This window comes from Rousettus aegyptiacus, unplaced genomic scaffold, assembly GCF_014176215.1.
Source record: "Rousettus aegyptiacus isolate mRouAeg1 unplaced genomic scaffold, mRouAeg1.p scaffold_m13_p_1, whole genome shotgun sequence".
NCBI lineage: Eukaryota > Metazoa > Chordata > Mammalia > Chiroptera > Pteropodidae > Rousettus > Rousettus aegyptiacus.
In genome coordinates this window covers 21,815,543-21,829,479 of record NW_023416284.1, presented here as the reverse complement: position 1 = coordinate 21,829,479, position 13,937 = coordinate 21,815,543, and the positions used below count along the sequence as shown (strand labels likewise).

Genomic DNA, 13,937 nt, shown 5'->3' with positions numbered 1-13,937 from the left:
GTGGCTCTCTCAGGGCTTTGACACCTTGTTTCTGATGTGACCCTGGGTTAAGAATGTGACCCCTTTCTGGCCTTGGTGTTCCAATGTGTGAAATGTGGGTGAGAACTGGCTGAGTGACTCCTAGGGCTCTTTCCATTTGAAATAACTTCTTTTACTCCCTCTTTTCTAATTTTTTTGAATCACGTTCCCCTGTCTTTAAAACTTTCTTTGTGAGGCCCCTCAATATATATTTATTTATAAAATATGCACATCATAAGACATACATAAAATATAAATTAAAAGGATGAGACAAAAATACAAATAGAAGTTACAATATGTATGTACTTTTTTCTCTCCTAGGAGACCTCTGCTCTAGTCTGGAAGCTCCCTGAAGCCGTCTCTGTCTCCTGTAGCCCACGCAGGACTTTCTTGGCCCTGGGGAGACTGTTCCGTGATTTTTCCATAGTAACAGTATTAGAATATTTACTCAGTGCTCGCTATGAGGTAGGTACCAGCATTATCCCTGCTTCCCAGGAGGGGAGAATGAGACATAGACATGGAAAATAACTTGCCATTATCATGCAGCCAGTAAATGGCGTGGTTGGGATTTGAACCCAGGTCTGGCCACCAAACTCTCGGGCGACCAGTGGTGTTTCTGCCTCTGAGGTCTGGCCCGTGAGCTACATGCTCCCAGAAGGTGAAGATTATGCCATTTGTTTTCATTAGAAATGTTACTACTGCTGCTAAATATTCTTGAAGAACTTCCTGTAGCCTGTGCCAGGAGCTGTACCCACCTAATCTCATTTTCCCTTTCCCCAAACCCCTCGAGGTCAGCATGACTATTCTTAAAAAGCCTGACCCTGGGAGGCAGTGTCCTTCCCTGGGCCTGGCTGGGGGCACTCTCTGGCCACCCTGGCTGAGTTGGAAGGTGCAATTTATCCATAAATACATGAAGAGATGCATCAAGTTGCCCTAGAAACTAGACTCTAGTTAAGTGCCTGAAAAGTAATTATAAACTCCAGAATATCTTTCAGCCAAGCAGGTGGCTGGAAAATTAGAAATCTATTTCTGAGACACCTTCTGCTTTCCAGAAAGGCTGAGGTTACGTTTCAGGCAGGGCCTAGTGCTGGTGGCCCCCGCGGAGTGTGTGTGGACATGCGTGCATGTGTGTGAGTGTGTGTGTGTGTGTGTGTGTGTGTGTGAGTGTGTGTGTGTGTGGGCGGGGTGCGGCAGCGAGGGGAGATGCCAGTCTGGGGGCGTAGCGGTGGCTCTCTCCCTTCCTTGGCGCTCCCTGCAGTACGGATGTGGCAAACGCCTCCTCTCCGGTGTCACCCCCGAGAGCTGGGTTGCTAGGACACCGGAGCTGAGGAGATGCCAGCTGATTTGCCAAACAATTTTTCTTCCAATTACGAATAATTAGACAAAGAGAGAAAGTGTGCACTTGGGTGATGGCAGACAGGCTTGGAGCTCAGGGACCCTGAGGAGCCATCAGGGCTTTGTGGTTGAGGATGGCCAGAAGTGTTGTTCTTGAAAAGGAGTCTCTCTCTGGACCCAGAGCACCCACTCTGGGAGGGAGAAAGAGAACTCGCATTATTATGTGTCTACGCACATCAGATGTCATGCCCACTGCTGTGCAAGCACGATCCTCTTTCACGATCACAACAAACCTGGAAGAGTGACGAGCATCTTATGCTGTGATGGCTTCACTGCATGCCGGCCATGCCGGGCTCCTCCGGTTCCCTAACTTCTTGGGATCCTTGCACGTGCTCTTTCTTCTGCCTGGACGCTCTCGCTCCTCCTCTCTGCTTGGTCGGCTCTTTCTTATCCTTTGGGTGACTGCTCTTATTATCCAAAGTAGGACCCCTCCTCTGCTTTCTCCCCCTTGCTAATTTCCTTTATGGTGCTGATCACAGCTAGATATTATTGTCTGTTCACTAGTTTTCTCTCCTGTCCTCCTAGCTAGAATGTCAGATTCGTGGAGATAAGGGACAGCGTGTGTCTCACTCACTGCATAATTCCTGGCACATAAAAGACTCTCAATACCTATTTGTTGAATGAATGAAAGAATAAATTAGGATCTCTGTATTATTGAAAGGAAGCCAAGGCTGAATGGATCTAAGGTTCTTCCCTAAGGTCTGCAGCTAGGAAGTGGTAGATCCAGGCCTTGGTGCCATGTTGACCTTACTCCCATGCTGGTTCTCGTCTGGTAGCATTAGGCTGCCTTTGTCCTTACCCCTCTCCAGAGAGGCCTGCTGCATCTCATGATCCACCCCCCGCCCCCAACAAAAGGAAGGCCACGGGGTCTCCTGTAATCCTTTGATTTCTGGATTCTAAATGATGACTATGTGGCAATACAGGGTAGTGGTCCATGGAGTCAGTCTACCTGGCTTCAAATTCCAGATCTGCTATTTACCAGCTTTGTGGTGCTGGGCCTCAGTGTTCCCATCAGTGATACGGGGATAGCAGCAAACCTTATTTTATGAGGCTGTTATGAGGATTTAGTGAGATAATACATGTGAAAAGTTTAGAACGGTGCCTGGCACAATGGAAGTACCTCCAACGATCTGAGTTCTAGAAGAAGCAGGGGCGACAAACTGCTCGCTTGTGTGTCTGCGAAATATCAGGGACCAGATCCTGCAGGCCTTTAGGTCTCTGACATTAATTATTCAGCCTGGTGTCTGAAGCACCAGATTCTTAACAGATCCACTCTTGGGAAGATGAGAGAGATTACCAGATGTGGAAAAGCCTAATACGGTGTCTGGTGGATAGTAGCTGTTCAGTAAATGACAGTTGAGTGACTCTTGAGATAGCCAGGCTGAATATCCAGCTGATTTGAAATTCTCCACTTAGGGGTACCATAGGCTCCTCAAATGCAATGATGAAAATAGCTACTGAGCAGTCTCTTTTGTGTCAGGCATTGAATTATTTCTATATATCATTCTGCATTTGATTGTAAGCTCCATGGAGGTAGAGTCATTTGTAGTCTCTTTCAAGGGCATAGTTGGCATTCAATATACATTGGTTCGATGAATTAAAGACCTCATTTAATCTTCCCAATAACTTTTTAAGATAGATATTATCATCCCCATTTTATGGAAACCAAAGTTAAGAAAGGATAGGTTACCTTTTCAAGGTCACGAGTTAGCAATGACCAAGGCCTGTGCTTTTAACCGCCACTCTCTGTTGCTCCCCAAACACTAGAATTAACCCCTTATCCCCTCTCCCCCTCTTTCTGCTGCCACTGCTAAAAAAATAGAAAAGTGAACTACAAGAACCGAGCCCTGTGTCCCCTCCTATATCTTACCTTAATGAATGGCCCCATAGCAATAACCTGCTTCTACCCTTGCCCCTCTCCACTCAGCACTGAGTGACATTAAAAAAAACAAACCTGTCAGGTTACATCACTTCCCTGCTCCATTGGTTCCCTGTTACCTTGGGATAATCTCTAAACTCATCGGCACGGCCTGTCAGGTCTGTCTGATGTAGTAACTGTCCTCTTCCCTGACCTCAGCTACCTTTCTTCTCTTTGCTAACTTGCTCACTCTTCTCCAGCCATCCTTCTGTTTTCAAGCTCACCAAGGTCATTCCCACCTCAGGGCTTTTGCAACTACAGTGCCTGTGGTATATGGGGTGGATTAAAAATGACCACAGATTATCTGCCCCTCCTCCCACTGAGAGATGGAGTCTTTTTCTCTGCCCCCTTGAATCTGGATTGACCTACGATTGTTTTGACCAATAACATGTAGAAGAAATGATGCAGTGCCAGTTCTGCGCTAACAGCTTCTGCTTCCTTTTGGATCTCAGTTGCCATACTGTGAGGAAGCCCAAGCAGCCTTGCAGAGGTCTAAGTGGGGGTTAATTTTCACACTCAGCTAACAGCCTCAGATGAGCTTCTAGTTGACAGACAGCTAGATTAACTTGCCAGGCCGTAAGGAATTATATCCTTCAGCCACAGTTGGGCCATCTGAACTGATGCTATATAAAGCAGAATTCCCACTGAGCTCTGCCAAAATTGCAAAATAGGGGGCAAATAAATGATGTTGTTTTAAGCCATTAGGTTTTGGGGTGGATTGTCATGGAGCAAATATTAAACCATACAGTTGAAGATGCTCTTCTTCTAGATTTTTACCTGGCTAGCTTGTCATCTTTCTAGCCACCTCCTCAGAGAGGTTTTTCCTAACCATTAAATCTGAAGTAGCCATTCCCTACAACTAAAGACTTTCTATCATGTCACCCTTTCTTATTTTGTTCATGTACTTTTAATTATTTGAAATTACCCATCTGTTTACTCATTTATTATCTGTCTCTTCCAACTAGGATGAGATGCTCCAGGAGAGAGGACTTTATCCACCAGTGTCTAGAGCAGTGCCTGCACATAGTAGGCCTTCAATAAATCTTTGTTGAATTAATCACCCTCATATCTGTTATAGATTATGTATTAGTCTCCTATTGTTGTTGTGACAAATTACCACAAATTTTGTGGCTTAAAACAACAACTGTATTATCTTACAATTGAAGAGGTCAGGAGTCTAAAATGGGTGAGCAGGCTGTGTTCCTTCTGGAGGCTCCTGGGGAAAATCTTTTCCTTGCCTTTTCTAGCTTCTACAGGCTTTTCACATTCCTTGTCCTGTGGGCTTACATCACTCTAACCTCTGCTTCTGTCATCACAACTTCTCTTTTTCTCTGACTCTGATCCTCTTGCCTCCCTCTTATAAGGATCCTTATGATTAGACTAGGTCCATCTGGATAATCCAGGGTAATCCCCCCATCTCAAGATCCTTAACTTAATCACATCTGCAAAGTCTCTTTTGCCTTGAAAGTAACATTCACACATCCCAGAGGTTAAAATGTGGATATCTTTGGAGGCTGTTATCCTGTCTACCACTGGCCTGATGCCCATCTGTCTTTTTCAATGATTTACTCTCTTTCTGCCTCCTTTCTCCTTCTCACCCAACTGTCCTACATACCTGGTTTCACAATATTGAGGGATGGCCTCAGTAGACAAGCCGTAGGTTCTCTTCCCAAACAGCTCTTGCTCATGAAATCTGGGAGTGATGAGGGGATTCTAAGACTTTTCAGAATTTAATATTCTGGCGTTCTGGTACACTGCATTGTTGTTAAGTACTGAAATGCAGGCAATTTTTGTTAGTATACCAATATTATTTCAATATTTAAAAAAATCTGAATCATGGATGTCTGAAGCCTACCCAGAGAGTTACACGACAATTAAGATTTCCAACTGAACAAAGGAGCACTCATTCAGAAAGTGTTCTGAGTATTTCTCAGCCCTCTATGAGACCCATTCAAGATTTCTTATTGCAGTTTTAATTCCCACACCCTAGATAATAATGAGGATGAGTGGCTGAGCGTCTTTCCCCATATTTTTGTCATTTGTATTATCTTCAGTGCCCTTCTGGGTCTCTGATGGAAACTGGCTAGAATCAGAGTGAGGAGTGGGGATGGTTGGGTACAGAGGATTTTAAAGAAAATGCGAAAAAGATTTGGAAAGGGGATTTAGGGGAGAAGAGAGGGCAAAGGTGTAGTGGGGTTCTCCAGACCCGATTCCTAGCATTCTTCTGCTCGTTACCAGTTTATTTAACAAACTCATGTAAAACTTAACATTTTCCAGGCTCCATTCTAAGCACTTTAAAAATATTAACTAATTTACTCCCCAAACAACTCATTGAAACAGGTATTGCCATCATTCTTTCTTTGCAGACAAGGGCATAGAGAAGACAAATAACTTAATCAAGGTCACCCAGCCACGAAGGAGCAGATACTGTTTTGTGCCTGATGGCTAAATTTCTTCCAATCTCCCCTCTTTCTTCCTCCTGAGCCAGCTGCTTCCTTATGGGACCCGCTACTTCCTTTCTAATGATTTATTTTGTCTAGAATCTCCTTCCCTATCCTCCTATATGGAGAGACTCAAACCAGAAGGACCAAAGCAGCTGAGTCATGGACCCTGCCCCACCTTCAGTGGAAGACATTTTAGGACCACATGTGGATTTCATATCATAGCTTGTTTTTAATCAAATATTGGTATGAGTTCTAGTCTTTCAATAGCATGTAAACTAATTATAGCGACACCACCATTGATTGTTTTGCTCTAGAACTGCAGCCACTGGGCTAGAATCAGAGCCTTAGTTAATCATTACGCCATCTGGGCAGCAACCTGGAACACCCATTTATAAAGAATTTCAGACATTGCTAGAATAAACTGAAGCTTCCACACAAGACTGTATATAGCTGGCAGAGTATATATGAGTCCTACTTCTGCTATGGTAGGCAACACCCTCCAAGAGAGCACTGTGCAGCATCTTTGATGTACATGCTGTTTTTTTACTCTGTAAAATATGTATAATTATGCATATTTTACAGTTGAGGAAATTGAGGCTCAGAGATGTTCAGCAAGCTACCTAAAACCACAGCTAGTAAGGGAGGAGCTGGGTGTAAACCTAGGATTGCCTGGGTCCAAGGTTTGTGCTTTTAATGGAGTCACACTGCTGCATCCACAGAAATGGATGGAGAAGGGCCTTGATGAGGATATGGCCTGGGACACTTCCTCCTCTCCTCCCATCTCATAGTCAGGATAGGGTAGAAGTTTCAGCAAACTCAGGTCTGTGGCCAAGAAAGACCCAACTGTCATCAAGGTACAGGCTTTGAGCTGGGGGAAAAGGGAAAAGGAAGGATGACAAGCAGTCTTCAAGAAAGAGGTGGCATTTGAATGGGGTCTTTGATATGTAAAAGGGCATATCCCCTTTCATGACTGTGTGCATATGCGTGAGTTCATTCAGTAAATATTTCCTGAGCTTGTACTGTGTGTGCCAGACCCCATGCCGGTCACAGAGTTCTGTTAGTGAGTAGAGTAGACATTGCCCTGCTCTCTCAAAGCTACAGCCTAGAGAAGTACCGTCCAAGAGAACTTCTTGCGATGGTGGAAACATTCGTGCTGTGCTGTAAAATAGCCATGAGCCACATGTGGCTAATGAGCACTTGAAACGGACCTAGTATGATTGAGGAACTGAATATTTGGTTTTATTTGATTTTAGTTAATTTAAATTTAAATAGCCACCTGTGGCTACTCTATTGGACAGTGCTGGCTTAGAGGGGAAGACAGACAATAAACATAAAGAAATTGTTTGTGGTGGCAAGTGCTACGTAGGAAACACGATACAGTGGGTTGAGAATAATGAGGAGTATCCTGTTTAGATAATCAGGGAAGACCTCTCTGAGGAGATGACTTTTCAGTAGAGACCTAGAGGGTGTGTGTGGGCCATAGAAAGAGTCAGGGGAAGAGCTTCCCTGGCAAAGGGAGCAGTATATGAGAAGGCCCTGAAGGAGGAAGGGATTGGCATGCTTGAGACCATGAAAGGAGGCCAATGTGGTGAGATTTGGCAGGGATGGGGAGCTGTGCAAGATGAGGTCTGATATGAGACTGCTAGAGGTCCGATCACGTAGACTCGTAGGCTTGGATAAGTAGTCTGCATTTGATTTAAAGAGCCACGGAAGCCACCGAACAATCTTTTGCTCCAGGCTGCCAAGTGAAAGATGGATTGTAGGTGGCATCAGTGGAAACGAGGCCATCAGGGAGGGGGCTATAGCAGTGGGGCAGATGAGGGACGGTGCCATGGAGTAGAATGATGGCTTCAGAGATGAGAGAAATGATGGGCTTTACGAATGGCCTGGATGTGGAGCAGGGAGGAAGATTGTGGAATCAAGGACGATGAGTGGGTTTTTGGCTGAGCCACTGGGCAAATTATGTCACTATTTTCAAGAGAAGAGAAACTTAAAAAAAATTAAGAGTCCAGGCTGTCGGATGGTCACCCAGATGATCGTCGAAGTCGGTAGGAAGGCTGAATGTTTATTTAATTATGTTGCATCTCTGTGGGCTGCGTATGTATACGCACTCCATGTGGGCGGTGTGCATTCATGTTTGTGCACATCTTTGCTTTGGGTAAAGTAAGTGCATATATTTGGTATGAGATGAGTGTATATGCATATGAATGTCTATATTTTGCATGAGTGTATATGAATGTGCAGACGTATCCATGTGGATATGGTGGGATCAGTGTGTGTGAGTGTGTGTCTGTGTGTGGGATGAGAATGTCTGTTTCCGATCCAGGGTGAACCTGGACCTGGTTCTAGCTATGTGAGATGTGTATAAATAAGGAGGTGTGTGTGTATCTGCATGTGTGCAGGGTGAAAGTGTGGAATGTCCGTGGGGTGACTATGTGTGCAAATCTGTGTGCATGTGTGGGTGCTGCGGGTATGTATATTTACGCATAAGGGTGAGGCTGAATGAAGTTGCATATCTCTTCCTATATGAGTGTGTGTGCAGGGTCTGTATATCACATCTATTTGGGGTACCATGTACACGGATCTGTATGTGTCTATCTATGGGTAGAGTGCATGCACATATGTGCACAGGTGAAGGGGTGTGGTTCAGGGAGGGGGTCTATGGATGTGTGTGCCCATCTGTGTGTGGGGAATGTACCTGCTTGTGCCCTTTGGGGCTCCCTTGTCCACAAGTCACAGAGGCAGCAGCTTGCAGACTGTGTTATGACATGTTTATAGGTCTCTCAACCTTAATGCATTTTAAATTTCCAACCCAAGGTGATCCTGGTGAACTGCAGAGCCATTTGTTTCTTGCTCTGCTTTAAAAAGAAACTTTCCAGAGTAAGATCCCCCTGCCTCCAGCGAGGCAGTCCCACCTGATTTGTTAGGACTCCTGATGGAAGGAAGATACAGACCTGGGTTCCAAAGTCATGCCCAGGGGCATTGACAATGAGTTGGAGAGAGGGGCTCTGTGAGTGTGGAGGAGAAAGGTGTAGGGCCTGAGGTGGTAATGGGAATGATGAGGTGCGAAGAACCCCACCCCCTCCTCACTGCGGCAGGCCCAGGAGTAGAGGATTGCTCATCCAGTCTCCTCGCATACCCTCTTTCTCTTTCTCTACTGTCTCTCTGAGGATTTGCATTTGGCCCTCTACTTCTGACACCACACACTGTCCCCAGGCAACTTAACCCCTAACTGCCTTGAGGCACCTCCTGGAACCATAAATCCCTTCTCAAGTCATTCTGGGCACTCCAAGGATACCTCACGTGCCTTTGATAACCATAAAGTTCCACCACTTCTTTCTTGTCCCTATTAGAGCCCCAAATGTCAGTTGTGCCCCCTAGGCTGATGAGGTCATGACTGCTGTGCCACTGTGTGTGCTGAAGGCCCCAAGGGACTGCTGCTGACTCAGCTCAGCCATGCAGGGAGGGAAGAAGCAGCTCCTCAGACTTCGTCTTGTGTTTATGGAGACTGCCTCTTACCGGTCTTAGGCGTGAGGCCACTGGGGTTGTGCTGAGGCATCAGGTGACAGCAGAGCTGTGCCAGAATCGCCTCTACCCTCATTTTCGAACCAAGCTCTGGGCCTCAATTGTTTCTTCCTTTAGGATGCGTTTTCCCTGCAGGCTCCTTTCATCCATCACGTCACAGCTCCTGGTGGGCCTGCCTCGCCCTCCTGCAGGCATGCCTGAATCCACAGAGATTGGATGCACAGAGATTGGACTCTGTCTGCGACCCCTAAATCCTTTGATACCATCTGTCTTGTGATCTTACTTTCCAGCCACTGGGGTCTCATTCGAAACAGGTTTTTATTATAAGTTTTTCCAGTCTTGAATAGGGTCTGGGGGCAGGAGCTGCGGCTTGAGTCTGCTGGCTGTAGGGGTCTCTTTCTTGACCATTGGTCAGCCACAAACTTGAAGGACCCCACACTCTGACCTAAGATAAGCTTCCCATTGGGTTTCCTTAACATCCTGTTGGTGCCATGGGGCTTCCCAGGGTAGACCTTGTCATGTCCCTTGGACTTCTCCCAGTAGGAATTCTGTCTATGTACCCAGCTCAGTAAGAGGGCAGGAAAATCCTCCACAAGGACCCGTGGGTGCTCCTTCTGGAAACCTAAAGCATCTTAAGGCTGATTTGGTGACTTAAAAAAATAGCTTATTGTTTTGGTAAAAATGCAGTATCAAATCACTGTGGAGAGAGGCAGGATAGCTTAATGGCTAAGAACATGTTCTCTGGAGCCTGACTGCCTGGTTTGGCTCCTGCCTTTGCCACTTACTGGCCGTGTGACTGTGGGCAAGCTGTTTGACCCCATGTGCCTCAGTGGTCCTGTCCTCTAAAATGGAGATAATTATAGTATCCACTTCATAAGGTCGTTATGAGGATATGGTGAGTTAACATAGGTAAGGGATTTACAGCAGTCCACAGCGCAGAGTAGATATAGGCCTCACGTCATTATTAAACATTTTAACAGTGCCGAAGAAAGGAAAATTCATACCAAATGCTGCCACCCAGGGGATCTTCTTACAGCCATCTCTCCTTGGGCCATAGTTTTATATAAATGTGATTTACGATATATATATAGTTCAAATACGTTTCTCCCCCATTTAACCATATGTCTTAGAGATTTTTCCATATCAGTCCATATAGATCTACTTCAATCTTTGAAAACTAGTATTTATGAGCAATGATTTATTTGCCTAATCTATTGTTGACTTGTGGGCATGAGGTTTGTTTTCAGTTTTTCACTATACAAACAACGCCGTGTGTACCTGCTTATGCATATGTCTTATTGCATTTGGGCTGTTATCTCCTTGGACTAAATCCTAGAAATGAGAATGCTGGGTCAAAGAATAGGCACCTTTTACATTTTGATACATGTGGCCAAGCTGCCCTTTTGAAAGATTGTACCAATTACATTCTGTGTATCCATGACGTCTTCCTGTTGAACCTTTTTCATTTTGTTTCTGGGTCTCCCACCTGATTTACTCTATGCCCCAGGTGAGGTCACCTGAATGCAGAAGGCAGTTGGGTGAACACATTATTTTTATTAGTCCATGAGATCATGGGCTGAAAGGAAGCATTGTCATCGATGGTACTTCCTGAGGGTGGCTGAGGAGGGGTACGGTGCAGCTGCCGCAGCTCTTCCTGAAGCAGAAAGGGTGAACCATGAAGCATGAGGAAGCCTGTTGAAAAAGTGACTTTGATGAATGTTAAGCATTGTTCTCTCCAGGCTGCATATGGAAGCAGCCTGGTTGATATGACCTGATTTTTCATGTGAGCAGAGGCTTCGAGTGGCATATTGCCCTTTGCAAAGATGGCTGCAACCCCAGCTCACATTGCATATGCTTGTGCACAATGGGACCTTGTCATGCTCCATCAAGAGGTGGAATCTAATTCCTTTTCTCTTGAATCTGGGCCGCCTTGGGACTGCTTTAACCAAGACAGTCTGGTGCAAGTGATGCTCTTACCAACTTGTTGAACCACAAATTTGGGGGCAAAATAAAATGATGATTGCTTTATGTCACTAAGTTTTGGGGTAATTTGTTATACAACTATGATATTAGAACATTTAGCCACTGTGTATTGGGAAAGACAGTCCAGTGAAGTGCAGCAATCTTCGACCTTAAGGTACCTGAGAATCAACTGGGGGCTTTCATTAGTAATGCAGATTCTTGGGATCCACCTCCAGAGGTTCTGATTCATTAGACTTGGTGTGAGGTTGGACCATCTGCATTTTCAAATGAGCGATCCAGGACATTCTGACATAGTTGGTAATGAATCAAAAAACTTTGTCAAATGGGTTAAGAGCAAGAGACTAAGATTTGAATTCTGATTCTGGGGCTACAGTCTCTCTGTGCTGTCATTCCTCACCTGTAAAGTGGGAGCAATTATGGTTTCTACTTCATGGCGGTATTGAAGGCATTAAAAGAGATTATGGCTGTAGTGCTTATGCCTGACACGTAATAAACCTGGAGGAGATGGCGACAGCCAATATAGCGTAGTGGGACAGGAGCCTTAAGCTGGGCTCGCTTCTCCCCTGCCCTTGGACATTAAATGAAACATGTTGTGTTTTGTTATGTTTAACTAGGAATGAGGTCCAGAGTTTTAATCATATTCTCGAAGGGTCCTTTATCTAAAGAAGGTTGAGGATGCTCAAGAGAACTTTTTAGCTGCTTGACTCGGCTCCCAGGAGTCCTTTTTCTTTCCAACTGGAGCCTCTTGGCTGTACCCTGTGGGTTAGCTTTATCCCAGAGCACAAAAGGGAGACTTTAAGGCATCTCAATTTCACTATCTGGGACTCAATGAGAGGACAAGGTGGTTGGAACAGCATGAGCTAAGACATATCTGGAGGTAAGATTGAACTGGAATTTATGGGGGACAGTAAGCTAATATTAAGAAAAAGAAGCAGTTGGGGGTATGATCATAAACTATTTAGAATGTTGGGTTAGGGAGTCGGGACTGAGGATGTAAGATGCCATGACAAATTCTGAACAAGGAAATACAGGACCACTACTGTGATTCAGTAAGATGTCTCTGGATGGTGGTTAGGGAAGAAATTGGGCTGGTTGTTAAGGGAAGGTAAGAACTCTGGCTGCAAGGACGAGCTCTGATGTTCCTACCCAGGAGTTCTCCAAGAGCTTGTCATAGCTGACTGCTTCTGTCTGCCTCCTCCGCCCAGGTGTGCAGGGTGATAGAAGAGCAGGGGGCTCCATTTTTTAGGCTGAACACTAAAGCCAGGTGGAGGCGTAGCAGAGGGATAATGAAACTCCTGGTGTGTCCTTGGGAAAGCACACTTTCTCTGTTGGCCTCAGGCTCTCCTATTACTAAAGTGAGGGTTTTCGAGATCTAGGTGGGTTTGTGACAGCTTTGACTTGCTACTTCAATACTTGCTGTTATAGAGAGGGCAGCATGCACATTTTTACTATTGTGCCAATGCTGCCTCGAGTGCTGTGTTGAGCTTGGTTCTGAGGTGCAGTCTAGGCTCACTTTTGACACCTTTGGGTGAAACGAATTTATTTTTGTGATAGATTACCGATGTTTGCCCTGATTGGGACATGGGCAGTGACAGCATGCCCATTCATGTAGAAATTTTAGATTCGCACAGCATGGCTTCAATTGTTCATGTTAACACCACCATAATTTTTGCTTTGTCTATGTACTACCTTGATCATTAACTTAATTTAAAATTGATGAATATGTCTTAAAATTAATTTATTTTAAAATTATATTGATTATTTACATGATTGTGAATCAAGATTGTTAAAAAAGATATATGCAGGGGGTAGTCGAATTTTTATTTTCTAGCCCTTCCCTCTTATTCTTATCCTTTCCTCCCAAAGGTAGTCATTTTCATTTATTTTTGGTTTACCTTTCTATTGTTTTTCTGAAAGTTATGTAATGCATTAATATATTTCTAAACTGTCTTTAGATCAACAAAAGGATCAACACATACTTATTTACTCCAATTTTTTAAAGTAACATTTTATTGATGTATAATGACTATACCGAAAAGCACACAAATCTAAGTGTACAGTTCCATGAAATAAAAAATTGGAAACTCTGAGAGTGAATATATCCACCTAACCCCCTCTCAGATTAAGAAAGAGAACATTGCCAGTTATCCACAGACGCTGCTCGTATGTCATGTTTGTGAGGTGTTTGGGCATCTTCTTTTGTGAAGTGCCTGTTTAAGTATTTGGCTCATTTTTCAATTGTGCAGTCTGTCTTTTTACAATTGGTTTGTAGGGCTTCTTGATATATTCTGAAAGTGAATCTTGTTGATTATAAATATTGCAACCATTTTCTACTCTGCTTTTTTTTTTCTTCCCTCTCTTGATGGTATCTTTTGATAAACAGAAGTTCTTAATTTTAAAGTAGCCTGGTTTCTCAATCTTTTCCTATATGATTAGTAATAATTTGTTCTGTTTAAGAAACATTTGCACCACAAGTCATGAAGAGATTCTCCCATGTTTATCATCTAGAAGCTCTATTGTTTTATCTTTAACACTTAAATACCATGAACTGATTTTTGTATAGGGAAGAAAGGTCTAAATTACATTTTCTCCATGTAGATATCCTGCAGATCCAGTGTCATTTATTGAAAAGACAATCTTCTTTCCCTGCACTG

The 13,937-nt window shown here is 44.2% G+C and overlaps 1 long non-coding RNA gene across 1 annotated transcript in view; it reads left to right on the top strand.

Annotated features, from left to right (window-relative positions):
* Positions 1-350: 350 nt before the first annotated feature.
* The window catches only part of LOC118611354, a 47,358-nt gene continuing 33,771 nt past the window's right edge, over positions 351-13,937 (top strand). Inside the window, exon 1 of the long non-coding RNA XR_004954240.1 lies at positions 351-483. This is a non-coding gene — a long non-coding RNA (uncharacterized LOC118611354). The remainder of the gene's footprint in view (positions 484-13,937) is intronic.